The following is a 9,820-nucleotide window of genomic DNA, read 5'->3' on the forward strand; positions in this document are numbered from 1 at the left end:
CAGATCCTTCGAAGGCAAACATAACAGATGCCTTCTGTTACTATTCAGTCCTTTCTAGTGAGCAATGTAGATGATGCTTTGGGAATTAAATTCTCTCCTTGTTGGGTAGACTTAAGACTCCATCAGCAAATTCCCCAAATGGATCAAATTACTTTATTTGTAGCCTTCCCTACCCCCAACAAAAATATTTTTAGTTTAAATTATTGTAGAGATCTTTGGTGTTGGTGATTATCTTTTATTTAGCTCTCAAATTATATGATGTAAAACTTTTATATTCAACTATTGTGGTATCAAAAGAGGCATAAAAGGAAATTTCTTTCAGTTCTAGGTTTTGCTTGGTTACATGAGGTGTCATGTATAGCCAAAATTTCCGTTGTAAAGCTCTCGAGCTAAAAATTATATACATACACACACACACACACGCATAGTTACGTAGTTATTAAAGACTGATCTACCACATCTCAAAAAATACCATGTGGCAATTTTGTTTTCTACATTGTAATAGATTTCTGTTTTTTCTCTGTTAAGTTAGAGTAAGTATCTGGCTTGCTTAAGGGACCATTTAAACACAAGAAGCATTCTGAGCATAGCTAAACGTTCACCCAGTGATTGTTACTGAATAATGAAAGCCCTGTGGGGTGACACATTGACACATGCCATATCTCACACCAGATCTTGCACTTACTGAGTTGGAGTAGTGAGTTCATACTCACACCAACATATTATTCAAGAATATACACAAGGACATACAGTTGATTTTGCGTATTTATGTAAAGATATATTTTATGGGTCTCCTATAACAGTGTGTATAACTAGGCTTAAGAGTTGTATAACTAGGCTTATGGAAACAGACATTATTTCTCCAGAAACAGTTTCACAGATAATGCCAAGACTCATAAATCTTAAAATACTATCCTGTTACTGGCATCCTGTCCAAATGAATTTTTAAAAATCTAATGACGTGACTTTGGGTAGAATTTAAGTAATATGATGTCTGAAATTTTAACCTAATATTATGCGTTGTTCAACTCAAATTATTCCAGCCTTATTTAAGATCAATTGTTTCTAAAGTTCAATTACGCAATTATACTTGTGGTACTTACTACATACAAAGAAAAAAAAAAGGTTTCTATTCTGAAAATATGGTCTCTCTTTCTCTTAGAAGTGGAAGAGTTTAGAACTTTGAGTTAAAAGAAAAATGTAACATTTAGAATCTTATCCTTAGAGGTTAGTATGACTCAATCATGGAGAATTATAGGAAACAAGACCATATTTAGAGATCAACTTGCTGTCATACAGTGCTGATCTAATGTAATGACTCAGCCAAGTTGCTTACCTTGTCTTGTGTGTGTGTGAGAGAGATAGTATGTGTTTTTGATATAACAAATGTTTAGCCCTCCATGAGATAGTATCAAAACTTTTCAAAATAATATAGCAGCTCTGTGGCAGATATGTGGTGCAGTATGTTAAGCTGCATCTTTGGTTGCCCATATTCTGTGTCTGAATGCTGATTCAAGTCATGGCTCCTCTGCTTCTGATCTAGCTCCTGCTAAGGCACCTGGGAAGCACTTGGGTTCCTGTCACCCACCTAGGAAACCCAGATGGAGTTCCAGACTCCTGGCTTTGGTATGGCCCAGCCAGGGCTGTTCAAGTTGTTTGGGGAGTGAGCCAGTAAACACACAATCTCTCTCTGACTTTCCTCTATCTCTGCAAGTCTGCCTTTTAAATACATACACTCAGATCTCAAGGTAGAGTTCATAACTTGAAGTATGCTTACCAAAGGGTAGCACTGGGCCTGCCTCAAAGTGCTAGCCAGATTAAGCCTCCTACTCTAAGAATGCCCCAAGTTAAATCTGTCTTCGGCCGGTGCCGTGGCTTAACAGGCTAATCCTCTGCCTTGTGGTGCCGGCACACCGGGTTCTAGTCCCAGTTGGGGCGCCGGATTCTATCCCGGTTGCCCCTCTTCCAGGCCAGCTCTCTGCTATGGCCCGGAAAGGCAGTGGAGGATGGCCCAAGTGCTTGGGCCCTGCACCCGCATGGGAGACCAGGAGAAGCACCTGGCTCCTGGCTTCGTTCGGATCAGCGCAATGAGCCGGCCGCAGCGGCCATTGGAGGGTGAACCAACGGCAAAAAGGAAGACCTTTCTCTCTGTCTCTCTCTCTCACTATCCACTCTGCCTGTCAAAAAAACAAAACAAACAAAAAAAAATCTGTCTTCACAAGCCCTCCACTGACACTTTGTGTGAGTGCATGTCAAATTCCAGCTGCTAGTTCCTGATGATCTCTGTTCTTATAAATTCCAGTATTCAAGTAGAAGTACAAATGATTTCTTGAGCCATTTATCCATGATTGATGATATGCTTGTTTCAAAATACGAACTTTAGGAATGGAACAGACAAAATCCTAAGTACCATTTCAAAGATGCTACAGCAGATGAGTAAACAAGAAAAACTTTTTTTTCTTGTTAGTGTGTGTGTGTAGGAATTGCAGGAGGGAATAGCACTAGCAGATTGTCAAGGGTTACCAGAAATGCCTCAACGAGAAATAGGCTTATGTGCTTTGATGAATAGAAAAGAAGGACCCCTCAGGCATCTAGTATTTGCTTTCACAAAGTATAAGTAAAGCTGGTCCAGCCCCACTCTTAAGCTAGGCTGTTGTTGCTCTGCACCACCAATAAAGAAAAAATTGTTTTTTAAAAAATGCTATGATTTTATGCCACCCATATTATTCATTTGAATTGTGGTACATTACCACTATTTAGATTTTAGTATATTACTTGGTTCCTTAATTTGATATGCATTTTATAACCAGGCAGTAAGCAGAAATGAAATATTAACTATTTAAATTATTGATTTTCAGAGTTTGACAGAGTACATAATCAAAAGTTTGTTACATTATTAATCAGAATGGTGACTATAAAAACTACAGAATGAAATCTGATAGTATGCAGTTCTGATTTTGCATCAAAGATAGAAATATTTCTAATGCCCTGTGCACAAAGTTCCTGTTTTTTAATGAAGAACATTATCTGCCAGTGGAGCACAATGTCCTGTGTTTGTGCAAATAAATTAAAATGATTACATACTCAAATGAGGACTAATTAAATCCAGAGCTGTTCTCATTTAAAAGCGCGAAATTTTCTTGAGCACATTAGGTTCTAAAAGATATTACATTTTTTTGTGTGTGAGCTTAACTAATTATGCTTACCTTGTGTATATAAATTTGGTTTATTTCACTGAATCTGTCGATAGTTTGCAGTGTAATTATGCATTTAGATGTTTTCAATCATTATTCAGCACTTGTGGTATACACACATGAAGAATAAAGGAAAAACAAGAAAATAAATGAAGTAATCAGTAAGAACATTTACAGTGCTTGTAAATTATCCTTTTTACTTAAGTGGCTTGTTCTGATTCTCCCAAAGCTAGACAAGATAGTATGTTTTTTCCCAGTTAAAATATAATTCAAAAGAGTGTCTTTGTAAAATATAATGATGTGTTTGCCTACGGTTTTCAGGTTCGTGGTCTTTTATAGATAACATTGAACGACTGTGTAGAATCTGCATACGCCCAGTGGTCCTTAAAACACGTTTATTTTCTGTTTTCGTCTCCAAAACATAAACATTATTTCCTTCTCTAGCTGTGCTGTCATAATCGTAAAGGTTAATACTGTCATACTGCAATAGAAAGGAATACATTCTTGATAAGCTGTTGCATCATGGATGACTCAAAAATACTGTGTTAAGTAAAAAAAAAAAAAACAAACAAACAAATACAGAAATGCACATGTCGTATGATTCCCTTTACATGAATTTTCAGAAAAGGCACAGAAAGCAGGTTGGCAGTTGCAGAGGTGGCACTGAGGACTGGCTGCAGATGAGCAGGAGGGGACTCGCTGCGCAGCGATGGCTGCACAACTGTGTGTTTACTAAAACACGAAAGTGAGAGTTAAAATGGGCGGCTTTTATGATAGATAAAATGTCAGTAAACTGAAAAGACGTGAGAATTGGAAATTGCAGGTAGAGCAACTGCCAGAACGTTTGCATTTTTAGAGTTCAAGAGTAGGTTTTAGGATGCGTCTTAATAGAGGGGGGAAAATAGTACTTTTGCTGTGGAAAAATGCAATCCCCAAAAAGTGAAATTGCCCTCCAGATTTCTCTCCCCACATAGCTCTTCTTCAAGTGATTGGTGTAGACTTTATCAGAACATACACACATGTACGGTCTTCCCCGCCCTCCTTCACTCAGTGGTTTGCATCTATGTAGGAACCAGACACTGCAGTATGGGATGCAGTTTTCCCAAGTGTACACTTAACTGCTATGCCAAGCATCCACACTCGCCCTTCCCCTACTCTTTTTTGTTAACATAGCAATCAATCTATTAGGGGCATTAATGTGCTAAGCACTGAGATTTGCTTCATCATTTTTATTGGCTGAATTTCATTCTGTGAACAGAATTTAATTAACCAGTCTCCTACTGTTGGACAATCATCCTGCTGGGACAGAAATCCCATTGGGATTGCTGTACTTGTTTTCTAAATTATATATAGCACTAACACTGCATTGGGGTTGGCATCTTTCATTACTAGAGTGTCACATTTGCTTTTAATAGTGTTCAGGATGATTGTTATTATAAACAGATTTTAGATTCTGAAAATTTCAGTAGTTTTATTTCCTAATTCTTCTGTTAATGTGAGTATAGTTTTCTGTTATTTTTCGAAATACGCAAATCATATCTGTGTCCAAGGCCTTGCTCTTTGGTTCTGAGTTATCTCAGCATTTTTATACTACTCTCAAGCAATGGAATGTGAGTGCTGCCAAATTTATTAGGTTACCGCTACCCCTCATGTCATTTCCACACTAGAAGGGAGGGCTTCATTCAGAGGGAGCTGCCTTTTTACTTGCATACTTTTAAGAGTCATCCTGATAATGTCATCTTTAGGTCATTGTCTTTACATAGCTTTTTAAATAATTCTGAAATATGGTAGGACTATATTCAGATTTCTGGGATATCTCCAAACTGATTTCCATAGTGGCTCTACCAGTTTGCATTCCCACCAATGATGGATTAGGTTTCCTTTTTCGCCACATCCTCGCCAGCATTTGTTGTCTGTTGATTTCTGTATGAAAGGCATTCTAACCAGGGTTAGGTGAAACCTCACTGTGGTTTTAATTTGCATTTCCCTGACGCTAGTGATGCTGAACATTTTTTCATGTGTCTGTTGGCCATTTGGATTTCCTCTTTTGAAAAATGGTCATTTCCTTTGCCTATTTTTAATTGGGTGTTTGTTTTGTTGTTGATGAGTTTCTTGATCTCTTTGTAGATTCTGGTTTTAAATCCTTTATCAGTTGCATAATTTGCAAATAATTTCTCCCATTCTGTCGGTTGCCTCTTCACTTTCTTGTTTCTTTTGCTGTGTGGGAACTTCTCAATTTGGTGTAATCTCATTTGTTAATTTTGGTTTTGACCACCTGTGCCTTTGGGGTCTTTTGCAAGAAGTCTTTGCCTGTGCCAATGTCTTGCAGGGTTTCTCCAATGTTCTTTAATAATCTGATGATGTCAGATAGTAAATTTAGATCTTTAATCCATGTTGAGTGGATTTTTGTATAAGGTGTAAGGTAGGGGTCTTGCTTCATACTTCTACATGTAGAAATCCAGTTTTCCCAGCACCATTTGTTGCAGAGACTTCTCTTGCTCCAGGGATTGGTTTTAGCTCCTTGATCAAATATAAATTGGTTGTAGATGTTTGGATTAATTTCTGGGTGTTTCTATTCTGTTCCAATGGTCTATCCATCTATTTTTGTACTAGTACCAGGCTGTTTGATTATCAAACTGCCCTGTAGTGTGTTTTGAAATCTGGTATTGTGGTGCCTGTGGCTTTGTTTTTGTTGTATAAGATTGCTTTAGCTATTCAAGGTCTCTTGTGCCTCCATATGAATTTCAGCATCATTTTTTCTAGATCTGAGAAGAATGTCTTTGGTGTATTGATTGGTATCACATTGAATCTGTAAATTGCTTTTGGAAGAATGAAAATATGAAATATGCCCATTTTTAATGTTTCCCATATGTATACCCATTGAATTTAGTCATTTCGCATCATTACTAACATATAACTGGGTTTTTAAATTGTTAACAATTACTTGTGATTGTGTATCAGGATTAAATGTATAGCATGAACTGACGATGGCTTTGTTCAAATTAGGCAAATTTATTCCTATTCAAACTACCAAGGGTTAAACTTTACAACAGATTAATATCAACAACCTAAATCAGTCATATGCAGAAATCATGTTTTATTAAATTTCATTGAACTATAAGTTGAATTTCTTAAATTACTAAAAGTGGCCTTCTGCCTTGTTCTTTTCTGTTTTTTGTTTGGGTGGTATTGCTTTGAAGGCATTTGTTTTCATATTCTATTTATAATGTTTCATGGTCTGTGAATAGGTTTGCTTTTTAATGTGCCTTTTAAAACACTGTTTTTATATGAGTGGTCACATTGAGCACCATCCCAAAGCTTCAGTGCCTGTTGAAATACTCATATCCCAAGAATAGATTGAACTCATGCTTGATTTTACCTTCTCTTTAGGTCATAGTTTGTTCTGGCTTTGGTCTAGATCCTAGTCTTCCTGGTGGAATAACTTAAGTTTGGCTTTGTCTATTAAAAATTCAAACATTTCCAGAGTTTGAATAAAAGATTAAACTGCATCTCCAATGAAGTAGAGGATATTTAAACGTGATTATATTTGACCATCTACTTTGAAACAAAGTTAGAATTTAATATTTGATATAAGAGTCTTTTTATTTGTATCACAAAAATAACAGAGAATCTTATGAACAAACTGTGGAACCTCTGTCTTAACCAGGAGCCAGCTAGAGGCAACTATTACCTGAGTTAAGTGTGTGGAAGTCAACGCTGGATTGAAGACATGTTGTGGAAGGGGGCACCGATCTGGACTTCTCAGGGGAGTCAGCCTATGAGAGATTGGTAGACAGTATACTAAGATATGCTAGGGAATTTGTTTTGATATTTATACTATGCAATACAAACAATGACATAAAAAATTTTAGTATGTTAAAGTTATTTAGTTGATATAAAAGCAGTAAGTATTAAAATCAGTCAGATATGTTTAAACCAATTTTCAATGCCATTAAAATCTAAAGCAATTTCTAAATATCCACATAGTTCAAGCCAGTTCTTGCTGGTATTGACATGCTGAAATCCATTTCAGACCTGATATTGAAAATTTTTTCTTAACCATTGATTTAAATCTCAGGTGTTGTACTTAAGGATTGTCTTCTTGTTCTGTCTTTACTGTACATGAGATTAGGTCACAAGCCTCAAAGACTAAAGCAAGGAGATGGTTGTCCCTGGCCAAGATCTAGAAGAAAATAATATTCACTGCCATTCTAACAACATTCATTTCATCAGCCCTTGGGCTGAGAAAGGTCTAGCTGCTGCTACTGCTTGAAAAATCATTTCTTCCACGATGGAGATAATGATATTCATGATACATCTTACTAATTAGACTAGTTCAAACAATTATATATGTGTATATATATATGTATACATATATATACACACATATATAATTGTATTTATATACATATATACATATATACACACACATACACATGTTGGTGCGGAGGTTACGTGACTATTTGGAACACCTGCCTCCCATTTGGAGTGCCTGAGATCAAGTCCCTCTACCTTCCACTTCAAGCTAACGTGCCTGGGAGGCAGCAGGTGGTGGCTCAAGTACTGAGACCATGCCAACCATGTGGGAGACCCAGATGGAGTTCCTCACTACTGGCTTTGGCATGGTGCAACCCTGGCTGCTACTGATGTTTGTGTAGTAAACCAGCAAATAGAAGATTTCTCTCTCTCTCTCTCTCTCTCTCTCTTTCTCCATCTCTCCATCTCTCTTTCTGTGTGTGTGTATGTGTGTGTTCTACCTCTCAAATACGTAAAAATGAATAAACATCTTCAAGGGCTATATGGAAAGTAGATAGTTTATCAGCATTTTGAAAAGGAGCACCATGGCTAATGCCCAGAGTTTGGCTTTATTGCCTACCCTGTGTCTTGATCCTTTTGGTGTTTCACCCTTGTATTTTATTTATGTCTAGTTGATGCTAATACAAATCATAGGTATTTGTAGTATTTATTTTGTATCTCAAAGTTTTATGTTGCTTATTCTCAGTTCTTTTACAAAGTAATAAATGAACCAAATATGTCATCTCTATGTCAGAGAGAAAAAAATATAGATAGATAGATAGATGGATGGATAGATAGATAGATATATAGCAAGGTGTAGGCAGAGGAATAAGGCCCTAGATTGAGATTCTCCTCATTCAGTGACTGGGGAAATATTTCCCATGCAGAGTCCGTGAGCTTTTCCTGTATTTGCAAATCCAAGTGCCCACTGTCAGCTCTTGGCCTTCTCCCTGAGGAGCTGGGTATTGTGGGCTTTAATGTTTTGTCCCACAGCTTGTTGTCTTTTTCTGATTGCCTTTGGACTTTTCTCTAAATCCCTTCCAAATTCTTCCCATCTTTATTTAGCTCTGTGCTGCATATTAGGCTGTGTGTTTCACGTATCTGATGACTGGAATGTACAGGTGACCTCACACTCTTTAGGTGGCCAGAAGTGACACACTTGTTTATACTTTCCAGTCTAAAGTGGGAAATACATATCTTAACATTAACCCTGCTCATAATTTGATAAGATCTTGATGAAGCCGCTTGTGAGGTTTAGTTTTCTCTGTAAAGTGAAGGAGTTGTATTAGATACTTTAAAACATTTCAGTTCTGAAAGTCTTTAACTCTGGAGATGGTAATAATCTCAGTCAGAATATATATTGGCTTGGTAAAGTGATTTCTGTATAGTAAATTTTTCTGGCTATATAAAGTGTATATAATATATTTACTTTGTGAAAAAACTCAAATGCAACAAAAACCTTAAAAATAATAAATACATGTCTTTGTGTGTACACACACATTCATTATTTATACATATTTGTTACCTGATAAAAATATCAAGTGAAGAATATTCTTTTATTAAGTAAAAAAGCTCCTTTCTTTCTTTAATATTTATTCATTTATTTGAAAATCAGTGTTAACAGAGAGAGAAATCTTCCATTCCCCAGTTCACTCCCCAAATGGCTACAACTGCCAGGGCTGAGCCAGGCAGAAGCCAGGAGTTTCTTCTGGGTCTCCCATGTGGGTGCAGGAGCCCAAACACTTGGGTCATCTTCTGCTTCCCCAGGCACATTAGCAGGGAGCTGGATCAGAAGTGGAGCAGCCAGGTCTCGAACTGCCGCCCAGCAGTTGGGATGGGATAGGATGCCAGCATCTCAGATGCAGCTGTACCTGCTACACCACACCACTGGCCCTGAATATGCTTTTTTCTAAACTTCTTGAACTGACTGGAAAAAGTTTCAAATTTACCTTATAAAGAATATATAAATTTGTCCCAATAAATTTTAGTGGGATTCTGGCTTTTAAAACTTTAATTATAAACACAATTGTATATATTTGTGGGCTACAGTGTGACATTCCAATATATGTATGCAGTGTGTACCCATCAAAACAGAGTAATCAACCTTTCCCTTTCTTTGACATTACCTTGGAACTTTTTTTTTTTGTAAAATATTTACTAGGTAATTGTGCTTTGTAACCCTGTGAGAGGCCAGAGCCACGCCATGACAGCCTTCTCAAAAGACGAAGGAACAAGATAGGCCCAGGACACACCTGTTGGCAGAAGACAAAACCTGACACTGGACAGACCTTGGCCTTGCAGGGCCAGGCGGGGGCAACCAATGAGGTAGG

This window comes from Lepus europaeus, chromosome 4 (genome assembly GCF_033115175.1).
Source record: "Lepus europaeus isolate LE1 chromosome 4, mLepTim1.pri, whole genome shotgun sequence".
Classification (NCBI taxonomy): Eukaryota; Metazoa; Chordata; class Mammalia; order Lagomorpha; family Leporidae; genus Lepus; species Lepus europaeus.